Here is a 10,441-nt window from a genome sequence, read left to right as displayed (position 1 = left end):
AGGGATGTTTCTTCCACTGCATGCACACGCTCTCTTTGACTTTGTCCGCCTTTCGAAAAAGCATTGCTTGGCAAAATGATTCTGCCCTTTACATTTAGTACAGACTTTGCCATAAGCTGGGCATTGTGTTGGCGGGTGTCTTTTGCCACATCTCTTACAGTTAAACAGTTCTTTCTGCTGTTTCAGTTTACTCATTCTGCTTTTCTGCATCTTCTCTGTTACTGCCGCTACAGCTGAATTGTCACTCCCGCTCATTTTTGTGTGGTCACCAAAGGTTTTAGCATGCTGAATAGCTATCTCACTGGCATGACATATACACACTGCTTCATGCAAGGTTAGCTCCGTCTCTCTCAAGAGCCTCTCCCTCACTTTTTTATCGTTGAAGCCGAACACAATTTGGTCACAGACCATTGAATCTTGCAACAGTCCAAAATTGCATGTTTTAGCTTTCAACTTTAAATCTATTAAGAAACTGTCAAACGTCTCTCCTTGTTGTTGTAGACGAGAACGAAAAACATACCTCTCAAAAGTCTCGTTTTTCTTGGTGTGCAGTGCAAATCAAACTTCTCAATTACCATGTCATATTTGCTTTTGTCCATGGCCTGTGCAAACACGAGTGTGTTAAACGCTTCTTTTGACTGAGGTCCCGCGACGGTGAGAAGCAATGCAATCTTGCGAGCATCCGACGCTTCATCCAGGCCCACTGCTTGCAAGTACAGCGTGAATCTCTGTTTGAACATACGCCGTTCGTGATCAATGTTTCCAGTCCAGTTCACAGCGTCAGGCGGTTTAACACTTTCCATGACGACAGTCGATGTTGGTGATTACCCCACTCCTGGTACCATGTAATGTTTCTTATCTCAGTGAAGAAACTGTTTGTAATCAAACTTATCTTTTATTTCACTTTCAGGTCGCGAGAAGGAACAGCAATAACACGTGCTCTTCTAACTTCCTGTCTGTATCTTCTGCAGGTAAGTGTAATAATACTAACACCTAGTGGTTAGTGCCTGTATAGAAAACTATACTATCACTACATCTTTTGTTGGTGTTGGATGGATGAAAACAGAGTGGTGTTTCATTTCTTTATTTGGGTAGAATTTAAGTAAGAAATTAGATAAGTGTCTAACAAACTATGAGACAGGTATACTTTTAGCAAACCTTATCCTGATTTAGTTAGATTTTACACCTGTTGTTACTCTAAAAATACATGGTGAACAGATGTTTTGGGGAGTGTGCCCAGACCCCCCTAAACGAGACCCCCCCCATCCATCAATTTCTAGTGACGTCCCTGCATGGGAGTAGTCGAATGTGTGAATATGAAACTAACTTTGCTGCGGTATACACTCACCCCTTTCGGTCTAAACCTGATGCTTTTATGCATGTCGCCCAAGTTTGTTAACTTAATTCTAATCCTCCTTCTATCCCCTCCTGTCTCCACCTGTCCCCCAGTACCTCCACCCTCTCTCCCATCAACCCCCTTAGTGTACTAGCTCCAACTGGCTGGTAGAGAAGGGCAGCACTCCACTGACGTAGTAAGCAATTCCCAGGGAGAGGAGAGCGATGACCACCAGAAGGAGCAGAACCTGTGAACGTTTGAAATGAGTCCGTAATGGGGGATTCTGAGGAATACACACACCGCATACGGTCATTTGGCTTGTAAATGCATCTTTGTTTTACTTTTACCGTGCATCTAACAAAAGGATGCTGTGCTATGCGGAAGATCTACACACACACAGTCACGTCCTGAAGCTGTAGTGAATACCTTTGCTTTTCTGGAGGTTAGGGTTGAGGAGAGAGTAGCTCTCCATCACACTGACAGAAAGGATTAACTCAGTGCTGACTCAAGTGCTGTATCACTGACTATGATTACACAAGCAGCCCAATTCAGAAAATGTATTTATTTGAACAATCAATCAGATCAGAAAATAATGTGATTGGTCAGGAAAGTGTTTAGTCAAAAAGAAAAGAGATTTGGGGTGCTTTTCTAAACACAGCCATATGACTGACATGATTCTGTTCAAACTCAACAAATTCCTCTCAGTAATATGATTTACAGTCACAAGCCTTCAAATGTAAATAGCAGTTAGTTATGTCGATTTATTCAATTATTCAATCAATCAAATGTATTTATAAAGCCCTTTTTACATCAGCAGTTGTCACAAAGTGCTTTTACAAAACACCTGGCCTTAAACCCCAAGGACCAAACAACAGTAGTGTTGAATTTCAGTGGCTAGGAAAAACTCCCTAAGAATGCCAACATTTAGGAAGAAACCTGGAGAGGACCCAGGCTCAGAGGGGTGACCAGTCCTCTTCTGGCTGTGCCAGGTGAACATATTAAGATTACAATTGTAATAATTAATAAATGCATGTGGGCTGAGTCTAGAGTCTATTTAAACTTAGTCCAGGTCGGAAGCATGACCAGATGGACAAGGACAGGGACAACACAGGAGAAGGGGAGGTGTCAGCACAGTAGCAGCTGAAATTGTCAGGCATCGTCTCGATCTGCAACACAACCAGAAGGACTCTGGACAGGGACAGCAACGGGTCCCCCAAGCCAGGTACTCCGCAGGTGTGGGCCAGGACCTCATGTCCTCCTATGTTCAAAATGGGAGGAGACTGGGAAAATTCTGAAAATGCATTCCTTATATCAACAAGGATTTATAGTGGAGAAGGAGAACTGACCCTACTCCCCCAGCACAATAATATAGCAGCATAAGACCTTGGGACTGAGACAGGGGGGTCCGGCGACACTGTTGCCGTATCTGGGGGAGGCCCCGGAACCTCACATTTCTTACAGTTGATCAGGATAATTAATTAACAGGATAGGAAATAACTTTGATCAGGATACAGAAATTGGTCTCTCTTAATGCAATCAGTGGACAGGACATGATGAAAACAATCAAACTATACCATGTGAAATGACTTACCCTTTAAATAGGCTTTTGTAAGAAAGAGGGGACATCCCAAAAACAATTCAACACCGACATATGTTGATACTGATTTTATTTGATATACTGACAGATTCTTTCCATCAGACTGAGCTGGGGAAAAGGCAAAGAGAGGGAAATTATGGGAAATACAATAAAGGTGAACTTAATGATGTAACCGGTTGGTAAAGGATACTGTCACGTGAGGTACACGGAAATAAATGCCCGTTCGGTAAGCTCCGCCTTTACTTGCTGTTGTCGCTACCTGGTGTGCATCGTGTGCTGTTCGAGATTGACGCAATGTGTGATTTGTGGGTTCGCTGGAGGAGACAGGCAAGATACACTTGCTTTGTTGATTGTCACGTTTTCTGTATGTTTTGCCATGCCGGGACAGATCTTGACTTTTGTTTTTGTTCTGTTCGTGTAGTGCACAGCGCCGCTGCTGTTTTGCCTAGTTTGAGTTTACACTTACTCATTTAGCGTACTTGTTTTTTTTAAGTTAAATTGATCGATACTGGAACCTTTGTCTGTGTATTGTGACGTTTTCGTTTTGTCTGTATTGAGGAGAGGTCATTTCTTTTGGAGATCGTGTTTTAGGATTAGTGACTTTTAATCTGACTTATCTTTTAGAAACTTGGTTGCTTAAATTATTTGAAGAGGTGATGCCGTATAACTGGCTCAATTTATTAGTAATCTTGCATGGTTTTAGTGTGTTATTTGGTTTTCTGTTGATATCTGCATGTTGTGTAAATTTTTATTCCTTGTCTTTTGTTATACAATCCACCCATGATGATCATTGCACCCAATTAAATAGTTTCCACTTTAATAGTCTTTACCATAGAAATTATCATCTCCTATTGTCTTGTATTGTTGGTTGTTTTGTCTCTCATTACATTGGTTCTGCTTTTAACTTATTTTTATAGTTATGGTCAAATTAATATTGTCTTTGGAGTATAATCATTTTTGAGTGGCTCGAACCAACCTTGTCTCTGATCATTTAGGTGGGTTTGCCTGTGTAGTGGGAGTCCCCGGAATTGGTACCAATTGATATCAAAATACGTTTGCAACTCTTTGGGTGAAAGTCCCAAGGTGGCGTTGTCGATTGTTAAATTGCTACTAAGCCCTCTATTGGGCCCGGTTACAATGAGTATGAAGTAGATTTTTCTGCTGGGTAGGTAACTAGATTCTATGCAACCGGCTTGTTGTCAGAGCGGATATTCTGTGTGCCAGAACATCCATCCATCTTCTTCTGCTTCATCCGGGGCCGGGTCGCAGGGGCAGTAGTCTAAGCAGGGATGCCCAGACTTCCCTCTCCCCAGACACTTCCTCCAGCTATTCCGGGGGGACACCGAGGCGTTCCCAGGCCAGCCGGGAGACATAGTCCCCCCAGCGTGTCCTAGGTCTTCCCCGGGGTCTCCTCCCGGTGGGACGGGCCCGGAACACCTTCCCGGGAAGGTGTTCAGGAGGCATCCGAAATAGATGCCCAAGCCACCTCAGCTGTTCCCTGTCGATGTGGAGGAGCAGCGGGTGACCGAGCTTCTCACCCTATCTCTAAGGGATCGCCCAGCCACCCTGCGGAGAAAGCTCATTTCGGCCGCCTGTATCCGGGATCTTGTCCTTTCGGTCATGACCCAAAGCTCATGACCATAGGTGAGAGTAGGAACGTAGATTGACCGGTAAATCGAGAGTTTCGCCTTGCGGCTCAGCTCTTTCTTCACCACGACAGACCGATACATCGACTGCATTACTGCAGAAGCTGCACCGATCCGTCTGTCAATCTCCCGTTCTATTCTTCCCTCACTCTTGAACAAGACCCCTAGATACTTGAACTCCTCCACTTGAGGCAGGCACTCTCCACCAACCTGAAGTGGGCAAGCCACCCTTTTCCAACTGAGGACCATGGCCTCGGATTTGGAGGTACTGATTTTCCACCCCACCGCTTCACACTCTGCTGCAAACCGTCCCAGTGCATGCTGAAGGTCCTGGTTTGAAGGGGCCAACACGACAACATCATCCGCAAAGAGCAGAGACAAAATCGTGTGGTCCCCAAACCTGACACCCTCCGGCCCCTGGCTGCGCCTAGAAATTCTGTCCATAAATATTACGAACAGAACCGGCGACAAAGGGCAGCCCTGCCAGAGTCCAACATGCACTGGGAACAAGTCTGACTTACTGCCGGCAATGCGGACCAAGCTCCTGCTTCGGTCGTAAAGGGACCTGACAGCCCTTAGCAAAGGACCCAGGACCCCATACTCCCGAAGCACCCTCCACAGGATGCCGCGAGGGACACAGTCGAATGCCTTCCATACCGGGCGACGTCACGGTCCTCAAAATGATTTCCGTCATTAAAGGGTTTGGAACCGCTCTTAGTCTGACCCGTCGCCTAGGACCTGTTTGCCTTGGGAGACCCTACCAGGGGCATATAGCCCCAGACAACATAGCTCCTAGGGTCACTCGGGTATTCAAACCCCTCCACCACGTTAAGGTGGGAGTTCATGGAGGAGCATCCATCACTTTTTAAAAAATAGTATCTGCCAATGGACAACTAAAAAAGATAGAGTACAAGAACATAACAGTCATTTCCTGCCAGAAAGAAAAGGTGACTGCCTTTACTCTTACCTCATATTCATCCTTTAATCGTATTATCATGCCTTGAGAGTACAGGGGAGGAGGTGTGGTGATGTGTGATGATATCTGTACATAGTATCGCCCAAACTTGTTCTACCAGATTAAGATAAACAGCAGCTTCCAACAGAGCTGCCTTGTTAAAACAGTTAAATATTCAGTGTCTGACTGAACAAGAAGAGTCACAGATGCGACGCAGAGTAACAGAACATTAGTTGGGCGGGGGCAACGAATAGGCAGAGTAGAACAGAGTTCACTGAGTGACTGGAACAAGCGGAAAGAGTTCCAGGCTGCTATCAGGTGGCCCCAAGCCGTGGCTCGCTCCAGTCACTACCCGCATGCGGTGTGTTTGCTGCTACAAGGGGGAAAGCTTCTGAAAGCAGGGTGTGTGATGTCACACTTCAACTATGACTAGGCACTATCACCACCAGACACTATTTTCCCCCCAGGCCATAAGGCTCCTCAACCAGCAATATTGATCTATGACCATACTGATCATTTAAATATTTAAAATGCTCTGATGACTTTCTATCAAGGGTGGGTAGAGTACTGAAAATCTGTACTCAAGTTAAAGTACAGTTATTCGTTCCAAAATGTACTCAAGTAAATGTAGAAGTACCACCCGAAAAAACTACTCAAATAAGAGTAAAAGAGTACTTGGTCAAAAAAGTACTTCAGTACTAGTATTTACATAGTAACAACAAGGAAAACTTAAGAAAGTACAAACGCAAACTGCATTTTTAATGTTCGACTAGGCATTTGTTCTATTATATATGTGTGTATATATATTTTTCAATAAAAAAAAAAGATGGCCTTAAAAAGGTTTTTAGCTCGCTAAATAGCGCGAGCCGGTTCGCTAACCTTACCTCTATGTGTTTGCGGAGGTTGGATGATGAGTTTTTGAAAGCAGAGATGGTTGCATCTTTGTGAATACGAAGACATTTCATAATGATTATGTGGGAGGGAACACACTGCCTCAAAATTTTGCCTGCCTTTCTGCTTCGCCGCTGCTCAAATACGTGTTTAACACTATGTAATGTACTCTGAACCTATGGTAACATCCATATTTGGTCTACTATAATCATCTTTATCCTTATTGTCATTATTACATTTGACACCTTGCTCAAACGACCAGCTGTCTAAGAAGTGTGTTTTGCTAACGGACCTTCCACACGCTATTCCCTAACCAGTGTTGTGTTGTGAAGTGTTGAGTGTCCATCGCCAAGTAAGTGTTGAGATCTTTTGATTGTTCTTGCTAATGAGCAGGCTTGTAGGCTCTCTTTTCTGTATGCATGTAGCTTATTTCATTATATAATAGTTTTTCACTCGTTTAGCTTAACGTGTTGATGAATTAGCCTATTTATTGTAATAAAACGGCAGTAGGCAACTGTTGTAAAATGCAACAAACTGATAATGTTTTGCACATGCAAACGGTTTCATGTGCTTCATTTAAACCATTATTTTTTTTTTATTATGTCAAGGGTGATCTCAAGATGCAGCATGTTTCGTTAAAATGACTTGTGTATTTTCTTGCTGGTAAAAAAACCTTGATTCTAATTTAACGAGACAATTATGCTTGCTAATGGCATAAATTATTTGTTTTATTAACTCATATTTCTATTGGCACATTTTGGGTAGGATTAAAATGTTGACTGCCTGTGCGCAGATTGAAAATCAGATGAAGTGCTTCATTAAAAATATAGGTTGGTCGCAAACCATGAATGTACAATATTTTCTCTTTGTCGGGATTTACATAATTTGATAAACTGTAAATAGTAATTAACAATCGCCCACAGTGTTTGAACATTTTTAATGAGCCAAAATCACTCCGATAAGGTGTGCAAAACTGGTACATACAAACAGACTTAAAGCAATTATTGCAATGAAAAGCGTCTCTCAATCGAAGATTATTGTTTGGGGGTTGAATACTTATTTTAGGTTTTTATTTTTATTATAAATATGTCCTAATATAAAACCATTTGTCATCACGCAATACTACTTTTTGAGTTTCTAAACAGAACGAAATCTCAATATCCCATATGTAATATGGGAATACTTTTGTAAGGCACTAAATATAGATTTATTAGTGCTGTCAAATTATGAAAATAATCAGTGTTCGAATGTGCTAGAGTTTGACCTTAAAAACCAATGCATTAAGTTAAAGAATGACACTGATTTGTGAAGGAAGGAAAAACGGAAATAAACTGTATAATTTAATATTTTTAAATAATTTAATTAGAACAAAAGTTTATTGTAATATAAAGCTAATTAATTAGTGAAAGATCAATGCCTCCAATGTTAAACTAGATCTACTTATTCTGAGAACTGTTTAAAACCAGAAAAGGAACCAGGCAAATCTGGTTCAGCCGGCCGCTTTTAAGTGATAAATGTTATTGCTGTATTACTGGATTCGAATCAGGGTCTCCCACGAGAGTGGCTGTGTCTTTAACCACTCCATCTCTTTGCTATACGTGTGCATCTCAACATTAGATTCGACATTAGAGTCAAATTAGGATAAGACCATATTCTTGCCTAATCTATAGTTGCAATAGGAGCACATTATAAATATAATTTATAAAATGCTATAAACATCTCAGAGAAATGATGGCTGAATTATTATCCTTACACTTTAGAAAACATAGTCGAATAAGAAATGGGAGATATGAGCGATGATGCCAACAATGTTTATACACTTGAAACAAATAGCCAACCGAAAACTGCAGACAGTGCCTTCCAACGCGATCAACCTGCCTTAAAAAATCGAATGAAACGCTCCTAACGTGGTCATTGCTGCCTTGTTGTACACAAATTATAGCTTTTTCGTATGAAAATTAGTGAAACATGTAGGCTAAACTGTCTTCTCAACAAGCAAACAAATCGCAGCAATGAGAATCGAGAGAGGGCGAGTTCACGAGAAGGGGGGATTTTCGGAACGAGGAGGTTTTCCGCACAACTCTATTTTTCTCTCTGGTCCGGCTTTTCTCTTACGCTCACACACACGACTAGGCAGACTTCATTGAATTCGCGGGTGAGGGCATTCACAGCTGACACTGGTGGCTACAGTTTTGACAAACATTGTATTGTATGCAACCTCAGAAATTCAATAACTTAAATTGGATTGATAGACTACAACATTCACTTACTGTTTTCATAGGTAGACACTGGTACCTGGAATAAAGGCAATGTTAAAGCTTGTTACAGCTGTCTGAATACCAACTGATCAGATGGAATTTTAAAGTATTGTATTTTTTTGCATTTCAGATTCCACTCCCAACATTTGACATACATCACTGCATTAAACTTCTGAATAAGAAGCAAACAAGAACAACAAAGTTCAGTTCAATCAAGAGTCTGTCAGGTATTGAAAACCACCATGGATTTGAAGACAGCTGTAGTCATAACTGCATTCCTACTCCTTATAGCAAAACCATCCTTGCTTGTTTACATTCCTGAAACAATAACAGTGTATTTGAACGCCACTATAACCCTGCCCTTCTCTCGGTTATGTGATGGTAACGTCGAATGGAAGCATGTTCAGAAAACAGAACCAGGAATCTTCCATGAGATCATCATGGTTGCTAACATTACTCTTGATAAGGAAGGGCACAAGTTATTTACACCAGGAAAGAGATTTGAAAACAGGGTGGTACGTGGGGAACATTTCCTAGATCTCAAAATGACATCTGTTGCATACAATGACAACGGGTGGTATGTGTGTTACTGTGATGGAGCCTTTTTGCAGGAAGTACAATTAGTTGTTTTAGTCTCTGTTGTGGTAGGAAAACCTGCTCTTGTTGGATTGAATTTTACACTCCATTGTTATGGGTTGACTGCAAAACAAACTCCTGACAATGAGGTACACATCTATTGGAAGAAAGATGAAGAGAACGTTTTGTCTGCCAAGGGACCTCATTTGACCTATGGACCTGGGTTTGAGAACAGGGTGTTTGTGTCTGAAGATGCTTACCGCCACGGAGACCTTTCCCTTACGCTCACTGACATACGCCTTTCTGATCAGGGGACCTACCAGTGCTTCTTTGGATCTAAAACTAGAGGTATCCCAAAAGCTGTCACACTTACTGTTCAAGACAAATGTTATCTAAAAGATATATGTATGTATATGTGTCCAATTCTGGTAGGGGTTTTGTTAGGTATTTGTGTAGGCAAAAAATATGGAGAAAAGTGTAGATCTGATTGTTTGCGGACTAACAATAAAACAGATTAAGCATTTGTCTCACGCCTGACCATGAGGGGCCTAGTGAACTAGACATCATTCTAAATATGTACACTCACCTAAAGGATTATTAGGAACACCTGTTCAATCTCTCATTAATGCAATTATCTAATCAACCAATCACATGGCAGTTGCTTCAATGGATTTAGGGGTGTGGTCCTGGTCAAGACAATCTCCTGAACTCCAAACTGAATGTCAGAATGGGAAAGAAAGGTGATTTAAGCAATTTTGAGCGTGACATAGTTGTTGGTGCCAGACGGGCCGGTCTGAGTATTTCACAATCTGCTCAGTTACTGGGATTTTCACGCACAACCATTTCTATGATTTACAAAGAATGGTGTGAAAAGGGAAAAACATCCAGTATGCAGCAGTCCTGTGGGCGAAAATGCCTTGTTGATGCTAGAGGTCAGAGGAGAATGGGCCGACTGATTCAAGCTGATAGAAGACCCATCCGGATGTAGTAAATGAAGGATTACTCATGAGACCATTTTACAAATTTCAATTTTTCAGGAGTGCAGGTTTTGTGCCTTAAAAAGCACATAATACTTAATACTTTTAATAATTTTCTGCCCTCTTCTATTTGCACTTTTTGTTAGATGCAAACTGCATTTCGTTGTACTGTACTTGTTCAATGACAATAAAGTTGAATCTAATA

This window comes from Esox lucius, chromosome 24 (genome assembly GCF_011004845.1).
Source record: "Esox lucius isolate fEsoLuc1 chromosome 24, fEsoLuc1.pri, whole genome shotgun sequence".
Lineage (NCBI taxonomy): Eukaryota > Metazoa > Chordata > Actinopteri > Esociformes > Esocidae > Esox > Esox lucius.
This window is presented reverse-complemented; position numbering follows the sequence as displayed.